This window comes from Procambarus clarkii, chromosome 14 (genome assembly GCF_040958095.1).
Source record: "Procambarus clarkii isolate CNS0578487 chromosome 14, FALCON_Pclarkii_2.0, whole genome shotgun sequence".
NCBI classification, from domain to species: domain Eukaryota; kingdom Metazoa; phylum Arthropoda; class Malacostraca; order Decapoda; family Cambaridae; genus Procambarus; species Procambarus clarkii.
The window spans coordinates 4,452,049-4,461,763 of record NC_091163.1 but is presented as its reverse complement, the minus strand read 5'-3'; positions in this window follow the sequence as shown (position 1 = coordinate 4,461,763).

Below are 9,715 nucleotides of genomic sequence, written 5' to 3'. Positions count from 1 at the left end.
TTGAGGTGTCTGACCACCTGAACGTTTCCCCAGAGGTTGATTTCTCTCCTTTGCGGAGAGGAGGGAGGATCTTCCAATTCCGAATAGTGCCCTTGGCGGAGAGAGACAATGTGGTGGTGGCTGGTGACTGTCTTCCTTGTAAGGAAGTTTCATCCCCCTGGGACTCCTAATGGCGTTGCCATCCTTCCATCTTGGAGGCAATGTATATGTTTATCTCTCAGAATGTTTGGTAATATGTTTATTGCTTGTGATGTGTGTTTATGTATGTATTAACACGATGTACTGAACGGGGTGAGAATAGCTTGAGCTACCTCATCCCTTTGTGTGTATTTTACCTCAATAAACTTATTTCAGTTTCAATCCTTCCAGCTAAGAAGAATACGGGACGTTCTGGTGGGGGGTGGTATAAAACGAGTGCCTGTGTGTAGCCGAATTACGGGCTCACCATAGCCCGTGCTACTTGCCCCGCTCCTGTGCCAGGTAAGTCCACTACGGGCTCACCATAGCCCGTGCTACTTGCCCCGCTCCTGTGCCAGGTAAGTCCACTACGGGCTCACCATAGCCCGTGCTACTTGCCCCGCTCCTGTGCCAGGTAAGTCCACTACGGGCTCACCATAGCCCGTGCTACTTGCCCCGCTCCTGTGCCAGGTAAGTCCACTACGGGCTCACCATAGCCCGTGCTACTTGCCCCGCTCCTGTGCCAGGTAAGTCCACTACGGGCTCACCATAGCCGTGGCTTGGAGGGTGCAGCTATGAGTGTTCCTTCGATAGTGGTGTGCTCCAGTACTGATAGTGTTCAAGCGGCTCCTGGTTCTAGGTATAAAGGATTCCGACAGGTGTGAATTTTTTAGTGGAGTTGAGAGTGCGTGTCATGTGAACACATCCACAAGGGCCGTGATGATGGTTCGAACCTACGTCCGGGATGATCCCAGACGCGCCTTAGTCGACTGCGCCGCGACATGGTTAAAAGAATTGCAACCGGGAGTGCTACCTGCCCTCACGAGGATACCGCAGCTTCAGGGGAAACAAGAAAAAACTAAATATTGTATTGATAATGTCTTGTGTATAGATGTATAAGATGTATAATATATACATTTGTATATATTATCGTTACACACAGAGATCACACTAACGTGATGCATCAAATGAACAAATCCACAAGGGCCGTGACGAGGATTCGAACCTGCGTCCGGGAGCATCCCAGACACTGCCTTAATCGACTGAGCTACGACAGGGTAAAAGGGTTGAAACCGAAGTTCTACTGAACTTACTGGATCCCGTAGCCTCTCCGAGGCACAAACCAGGATTTTACACAACTCCCCCTGCACCCGAGCTATGTCAATACAGCAGGTATGTTAAGGCAGTGTCTGGGATGCTCCCGGACGCAGGTTCGAATCCTCGTCACGGCCCTTGTGGATTTGTATATATTATCGTGTTCTGCGTATTGAAGCAACACTGGTCTGTGAACTTTCTTATACTGATGTGCTCAGCTTGCACACGTCTTCGGTGCCTAATACACAATGTTGTTTTGAGTTTCTTAACTTATGTTAATGTTTTGTAGTTATACGTAACTGAACTGCACGCATGTGTACGCTTCTGTAATATATATGTCTGTGTATATAGTTTTTAATTGGCTTGTGATTTGTTTTTGTCTTTATCTAAGAACTAGTTTGTTATTTCGCATTATTAATGTGAAATTTCCTGTTCTGTGGCCACTTCCGAGACGTTAATCTTCCCGGTGTGGTGAATTGTGTTTATTTATAGGGAAAGAAACACTATACTGGAAGCGTATGCGACTGGTAATGGTGGGGTCGTAGGTTCGAGCCTACCCCATAGCCCCAGTGGATTTTCTAGGATTTTATTTGATTGATCATTGTTATGTTTTTGTAGTCGTTCTCTCCAGAGGGTAGAAATAGCCTAAGCTACTCTATCCCTTTGAGATGTATTTCTTTCTTATCTCAATAAACATACTTGAACTTGCAACCCGTTCTCGCACTTTCTTATAGTCAATATTGACTTATTAAATAAGTGCATATGTGACATAGTAATTTATTGTGAATATTTTAGTTTACCTTGATCCAGGTTCTGGGTGGTGTGTCAGGTTGGGTACTTTAGCTAGGATGTGGTTTAATATTTTATTGTTTTAAATACAGTGGGTTTTTTTTAACAAAAGAGAACAAATTGCATTTAATTTTATTTTGCTAATCATGCCCCCCCCCCCCCCAGCACACCCACCCATTGGGCGGAGGTGGAAGAATTACAGTCATTTTTATGTAATATCTACGACAGGCAAACTTTGGGATATAAAATCCAGGACGTCCCTAAAAATGGGAGCCGGTCGGCCGAGCGGACAGCACGCTGGACTTGTGATCTTGCGGTCCTGGGTTCGATCCCAGGCGCCGGCGAGAAACAATGGGCAGAGTTTCTTTCACCCTATGCCTCTGTTACCTAGCAGTAAAATAGGTACCTGGGTGTTAGTCGGCTGTCACGGGCTGCTTCCTGGGGGTGGAGGTCTGGTCGAGGACCGGGCCGCGGGGACACTAAAAGCCTCGAAATCATCTCAAGATAACCTCAAGATAACGTCCTCCGTCCATCACTTTTAAACCAACTGACGATAATAAACTCGAAATGTAAAACATACACAAATAAATCATCGCACCAGGTACAATTAAGGCTGCTAGGCTAGGCGTGAAGAGCAAGATCAATCCCGCATAGACAGTTGCAAGGTGAACTTTCTTAGATAAGAACTTGTTCCACCCAACTATCCACGCCAGATTCACGAAAGCACTTACTCAAGCACTTACGAACGTGTACATCTTTCCTCAATCTTTGACGGCTTTGGTTACATTTATTAAACAGTTTACAAGCATGAAAACTTCAAATTCAACTGTTATTGTTATAAACAGCCTCCTGGTGCTTCGGAGCTCACTAACTGATAATTGGAAACAAAGCCGCCAAAGATTGAGAAAAGATGTACAGGTTCGTAAGTGCTTTCGTGAATCTGGCCCGCACGTTCCCTCTTCTTCCCCCTCCTCCCTAAACCTATCCTCCATCCACCCCACCCTCCTTACACCATCCCATTACTCCCTAACCCCCTCCTCCGTCCCCCATTCCCCCACCAACCTTTGCCAAACCCGGAGAGCATATATATTTTTGTCTTTGCGGAGACGAGCGCCAGAGTGGGCTAGCCGCCCACAGCGCGGGAGTGTTGACAGGTCGACCCGTCCCGGGGCCAGTACTCCAACACACGACGTCACCACAACGTTTTTGTTCTTAAACGTTGTTACAAGATTAAAACTGACGTTGTGGTGAGGTTGTGTGTGTGTGTAAGATTGTTGCTGTTTTAGATTCAGTAACTCGGAACAAAATTTCCATGTAGCGCGGGCTATAGTGAGCCCGTAATGTGTGTGTGTGAGAGAGAGAGAGAGAGAGAGAGAGAGAGAGAGAGAGAGAGAGAGAGAGAGAGAGAGAGAGAGAGAGAGAAAGAGAAAGAGAAAGAGAAAGAGAGAGAGAGAGAGAGAGAGAGAGAGAGAGAGAGAGAGAGAGAGAGAGAGAGAGAGAGAGAGAGAGAGAGAGAGAGAGAGAGAGACAGAGACAGAGACAGAGACAGAGAGAGAGACAGAGACAGAGACAGAGAGAGAGACAGAGAGAGAGAGAGACAAAGAGAGAGGAAGGAAGGGTAAGAGACTAATCTAACAAATTATCTAGGTTTCAACAATTGGAAACAATTAAGCTACTGAGATACGTATCGCAGGCATGCATGAGTACACGCGCGCGCGTGCACCAGAAACGCGCGCACACGTGTACTCACCTAGTTGTACTCTCAGGGTCGAACCTTTACTCTTGATGAACTCGAAATGTAAAAATGTAAAACTTTCTCTATTACATCCTGTTATAGATCTCTATTCTGTCCTTCCACCATCTCTAGTTCAATCCAGTAACTCTTTTTTTTCACTTGTTTATTTTGTGTTCTTCACACATTTCGTTATCATTCTCTGTGTAGCCTGGTCACTTGTTCATGTGCCGACATCTTTTCCTCGTGTGGCTGTATAGTAGTTTAGGCTGATCCTTGGCCTTGGGAGCTATATTATTAATTTGAATAATATAGTAATAATTTTACTATATTATTTTACTGTATTTTTTACTCCCTCTTAATTTTCAAAGTCCCTTTACTTCTCACTTTTTGTGTGAGTGTGAGTGTGTGTGTGTGTGTGTGTGTGTGTGTGTGTGTGTGTGTGTGTGTGTGTGTGTGTGTGTGTGTGTGTGTGTGTGTGTGTGTGTGTGTACTCACCTAGTTGTACTCACCTAGTTGTGTTTGCGGGGGTTGAGCTCTGGCTCTTTGGTCCCGCCTCTCAACCGTCAATCAACAGGTGTGTGTGTGTGTGTGTGTGTGTATGTACTCACCTATTTGTGCCTGAAGGATCGAGCTTATGTTCTTGGACCCATCTTTTCGTGTGTGTGTATATGTGTATTTATTATTTGTATCTGCAGAATCGAGCTATTAGCTCTTGGACCCCCTACCTCGGATAGAGAGACAAGACGAACCGAAACAGATACTCTATTTTATAGATATAGATATACATCCTGGCGTGGAGGACACCTTGCGTGATTATCTCCCCCCTCTGGGGCTGTCAGGAGCCAATTTTACACTAAAGTAAAAGGAAGGTGAGAGAAGGAGAAGATATAAATACAGAGAAGACTTCGTGGGGGAGTTGGACACTATAGGTGAAGGGGTATTGGCAGACTGCCCTTGCTCAAGCCCCCTTGGCCCTCTGGCAGGGGCACTTGAATCCTGGGGTTTCTTCTGAGAACCCGGCCCATAAGTTCCTGAGCCTAGGCGACTGACGGCTGCCTCAGGGTTCTAGTATCTCTTTGGCATTGTCGAGGACTGCAGGGGGAGAGCCTTTTGGAGTCCACAACCCACAATAGTTGTCTAACTCCCGGGTACCTATTTACTGCTAAGTGAACAGCTGCACCAGGTGAAAGGAAGCGTTGGTCAAACGTCTCGGCTGTCCTGTTTGACTGGGATATGCCCCGCTGACCTATGGTTGGTAGTTCTCTAAAAATGTTATCTGTAGCACAGTGGTCTACGTCGTCGGATCAGGATCGAGTTGAATGCCCAGATGGGACAGAAACGGTTGACCAGGTTTCCTTTCACCTGATGTCTCTGTTCACCCAGCAGTAAATAGGTACGAAGGTCAGTAGTTGGCCTGGAAGGGAGGCTGGATAAGCCTCCCCTATATAAGGAGAATAAGGATAAGATAAGGATAAGTACAGGCTTCCTGTAGGTAAACCCATACGCAAATCAAAAGGTAAAGCCAGAGGTAAACATGTGAAAGTTTTATTCCAATAAATACTCCAGCTGGGACTTTGCGACACATGTGTATACACTGAACACGTTGAACAGTTCTTTAATGTTGCAGAACAGGTGTTCTTACATGCAGGGATGATTTCCTCCATCTATGCCATCTATGTTATAACTCAGTTCCTTCTATGTTACAGTTCAGCAGGAAGAGCAACGAACGCGCGCTCCACATCGCGTTTATCACAACAATAACAAACGATGACGTCACCGGATATAAATTACGTGACTTACTATTTACAATGCTTGTAAAACAAAAGAGCATCTGCTCAAACACTCTGCACCTAGTCTAAGTAGTATTTAATCCTATAAAATACCTTAATCTTAAACAATTGTTCTGTGGCGATTCGGATACATTCCTGACTTCAGATATGTCCCCCAGAGTAAAAAGTCGAGGATTGGAGACTACGCAAGTACTTACGAACGTGTACATCTTTCCTCAATCTTTGACGGCTTTTGTTACATTTATTAAACAGTTTACGCGCATGAAAACTTCCCAATCAACTGTTGTTATTGTTATAAACAGCCTCCTGGTGCTTCCGAGCTCATTAACTGTTTAATAATTGTAAAAAAAAAAAACGCCAAAGATTAAGAAAAGATGTACAGGTTCGTAAGTGTTTGCGTAATTGCTTCGTGAATATGACCCCTGGGGTGGGGGCATGCATGCCCACTGTACCTCGCGTTCTCATCCACCTCTTTGGAAAAAAAAATGATTTAAAACAATTCCCAACAGCAATAGAGCAGTGCGTGGTGGGCCTTGCTTAATACACAGTTTATGTCGTTCCAACGAAGGAATGTCATCTAATTGAGAGATAAGGAAAGACGGCACCGCTCCTGTGCCAGGTAAGTCCACTACGGGCTCACCATAGCCCGTGCTACTTGCCCCGCTCCTGTGCCAGGTAAGTTACGGGCTCACCATAGCCCGTGCTACTTGGAACTTGTTCCGAGTAGCTGAATCTATTACAACAACAAGGAAAGACTGTAACATACAAAGATAAGTTTCCGCTATAACACGACAAGGCAAACAAATTTTTTTACACAATTTGACAGCAAATATTCCCGCCTAGACCATGACTCGTGGATCTCCTTTTGACAATGGACCTTCAGCCCTCCAATTTGGGTTGTTTTCAGACCAATGACACGCATTGTGCCGGTTGACAATATCATTTAGATGAAATTAAGGCTTTCACGTCACTTTAAAATACCAAACATTCCCACTATTGTAACAACCACTCACAATCCGCCTGTCTCTGTCATCACTATATGCAGAGTGAGCCGGTCGGCCGAGCGGACAGCACGCTGGATTTGTGATCCTGTGGTCCTGGGTTCGATCCCAGGCGCCGGCGAGAAACAATGGGCAGAGTTTCTTTCACCCTATGCCCCTGTTACCTAGCAGTAAATAGGTACCTGGATGTTAGTCAGCTGTCACGGGCTGCTTCCTGGGGGTGGAGGCCTGGTCGAGGACCGGGCCGCGGGGACACTAAAGCCCCGAAATCATCTCAAGATAACCTCAAGAAGAAGGTCCTGGATCGTCTGCACTTTATAGGGACGGAAATGATGAGTTTTATCAATTCGATGAGTTGAGGTTCTTGGGCGACCTGCTTTATTGATAATCATACTCCTTTTCGTCATCTTTATTAAACACGCCTAATCTAACGTAACCCAATCCAGCGTAATCAAACCTAACGCAATCTAATCTAGCAAATGATTTTTAGCCTTAGCTAACCTGGGGCCAGATTCACGAAAGCACTTACGACTGTACATCTTTTCTCAATCTTTGGCGGCTTTGTTTCCAATTATTAAACAGTTAATGAGCTCCGAAGCACCAGGAAGCTGTTTATAACAATAACAACAGTTGAATGGGAAGTTTTCATGCTTGTAAACTGTTTAATAAATGTAACCAAAGCCGTCAAAGATTGAGGAAAGATGTACACGTTCGTAAGTACTTGCATAAGTGCTTTCATGAATCTGGCCCTAGCTAATCTCTCCTAACATAGCCCTACCTAAAATATGCTAACGAAACGAAACGTCACACCACAAAATAAGAAAACGGAAGCCACACTATATTTTCTAACAAAAATTAAGAGCAAAAAAGTGTGGCTTGCCGTGTAAACACTTCGTTCGGATCCCTGCACAAGAGGCTTAAAATATACAGCTTATAAAATGAGTTACTAAAAAAAAAAACATTTTCTAATGTTTCATTTCACTCTTAAGATCAAGCACGCAATGTGTTAGACTCGAATGTCATCGCATGGCGTCTCTGCATGTTTGTGTTGGAGCGCCATCTGTATGCCTTACACGCATACACTACTCGATCTATGTCGTCTCTGATCTTCAAAGTCATCCTGTACTGTGAGTGAGAGGGTGGGGGGAGCTATCAGGGGAAAGCCCCCAAGCCATTACGACTATGGCTGCCCGAAACGCTTTGCGTAATAGTGGCTTTAGGCATTGTATGTACTAGCTCTATCTATTAATCCAACAAACTTTGTAAAATCTCTTTATGTATGTACCTTACCTAAATAAACATTTATTTATTTATTTATTTATTTACTATATAGCACTTGGAAGGGGTCAGGATAAGGATTTGGGATGGGACGGGGGGAAAGGAATGGTGCCCAATCACTTGTGGACGGTCGGGGATTGAACGCCGACCTGTATGAAGCGAGACCGTGGTTCTGTCGTCCAACCTTTATTAGGTACTCCCATTGTGCCCTGCAGAATCGAGCTGTTAGCTCTTGGGCCCCGCCTTGATAACTATCGGTGGTCAAGTGTACTGACTCCCGACCTATTTTCCCTATCATATTTATCTCCAACAAACCTACACACATCCCGGTCTGATTCCTAGGTACCTATTTACTGCTAGGTGAACATCAGGAGAAAGAAACTGCCTGTTTGTTTCCGCCTCGGCCGGGAATCGAACCCGAGCTCTTAAGTCGGAGACCTCCGAGCGCCGTCCACTCAGCCACGAGGCCCCAACACCCCCTGTGTGTGTGTGTGTGTGAGGGGGTGCATGGGTACTCACCTACTTGTGCTTACGGAACTTAGCTCGGGTTCTTTGTGTCAGCCCGTGTCCTCGACTTTACACGTATGTATTTTTAGAAAGTTTTGGCCGAGCCCTTTAGCCTCTGGTCTCAGATATACCCACCAAACTACCACGGCCAATGGTCCATTTTCTTCCGAAAATTAGTAGTTTATGAATCGAATCACTTCAGTTCGGGTGACACAGGTCTCATATCACAACGTTCAATCCATCTGGCTCTCCTCCGCCAGCTGTAGCACAGCTGGCGGAGGAGAGCCAGCTGTAACACAGCTGGCAGCGCGCCATATTTTATCCACTGACCTATATGCAGTGGGCTGTTCGGGTACACCTTAAAGGGTTGTGCTCAGCTAGATGAACTGGCGGGGGTTGAGATTCACCTCTTGGTCCCCGCCTCTCAACTTTCTGCCATATCTGGGAGTATATGTGAAGCTAAATTATTTACCTTTGTTGGGTATTTTTTATTTAATCTTGGCACCCTTTGATTTCGTACCGCCCATGATAAATATTATCCTTATCTCCCTGTCTATTCCCACCGAGTATTTTCTATGGAGTGATCATGTCTTCCTTGATTAGGCTTTCATTCATTAACGTAGGGTTTAATTAATTAAATATTTTCTCGTAACTCATATAATTCTCGGCTTTGGGATTAGACTGCTGGCATATTATTTTCAACTTCATTCAGTGTTTTACAAAATATGGACTCGAGGCTGGCGCCGCATATTCCAAAGTTGGTCTGACATATGTGGCATACGAGACGCTCAGGTAAGGGGGAGCATTCACATTGATCCAGCACAGTATGGAGCCCCTAGTACTACTGACTACAGGTGGGGAACCTGTTGGGAACATCTCTCTCTCCTCTCTGACGTGTCTCTCACGGTGACACTTCACTATCTTCCCTGTCACTATCTTTACTTGTCACTATCTTTCCTGTCACTATCTTGCCTTTCACTATCTTCCTTGTCACTACCGTACCTGTCACTTTCTTCCTTGTCACTATCGTGCCTGTCACTATCTTCCTTGTCACTATTTTCCCTGTCACTATCTTCACTGTCACTATCTTCCCTGTCACTATCTTCCTTGTCACTATCGTCCCTGTCACTATCTTCCCTGTCACTATCTTCCTTGTCACTATCTTCCCTGTCACTATCTTGCCTGTCACTATCTTCCTTGTCACTATCTTGCCTGTCATCATCTTCCTTGTCACTATCTTTCTTGTCACTATCGTCCCTGTCACTATCGTTCCTGTCACTATCTTGTCACTATCTTCTCTGTCAAAGTTGGGTGATGTTAGCCCCAAGCATTTGGCCTCCAAC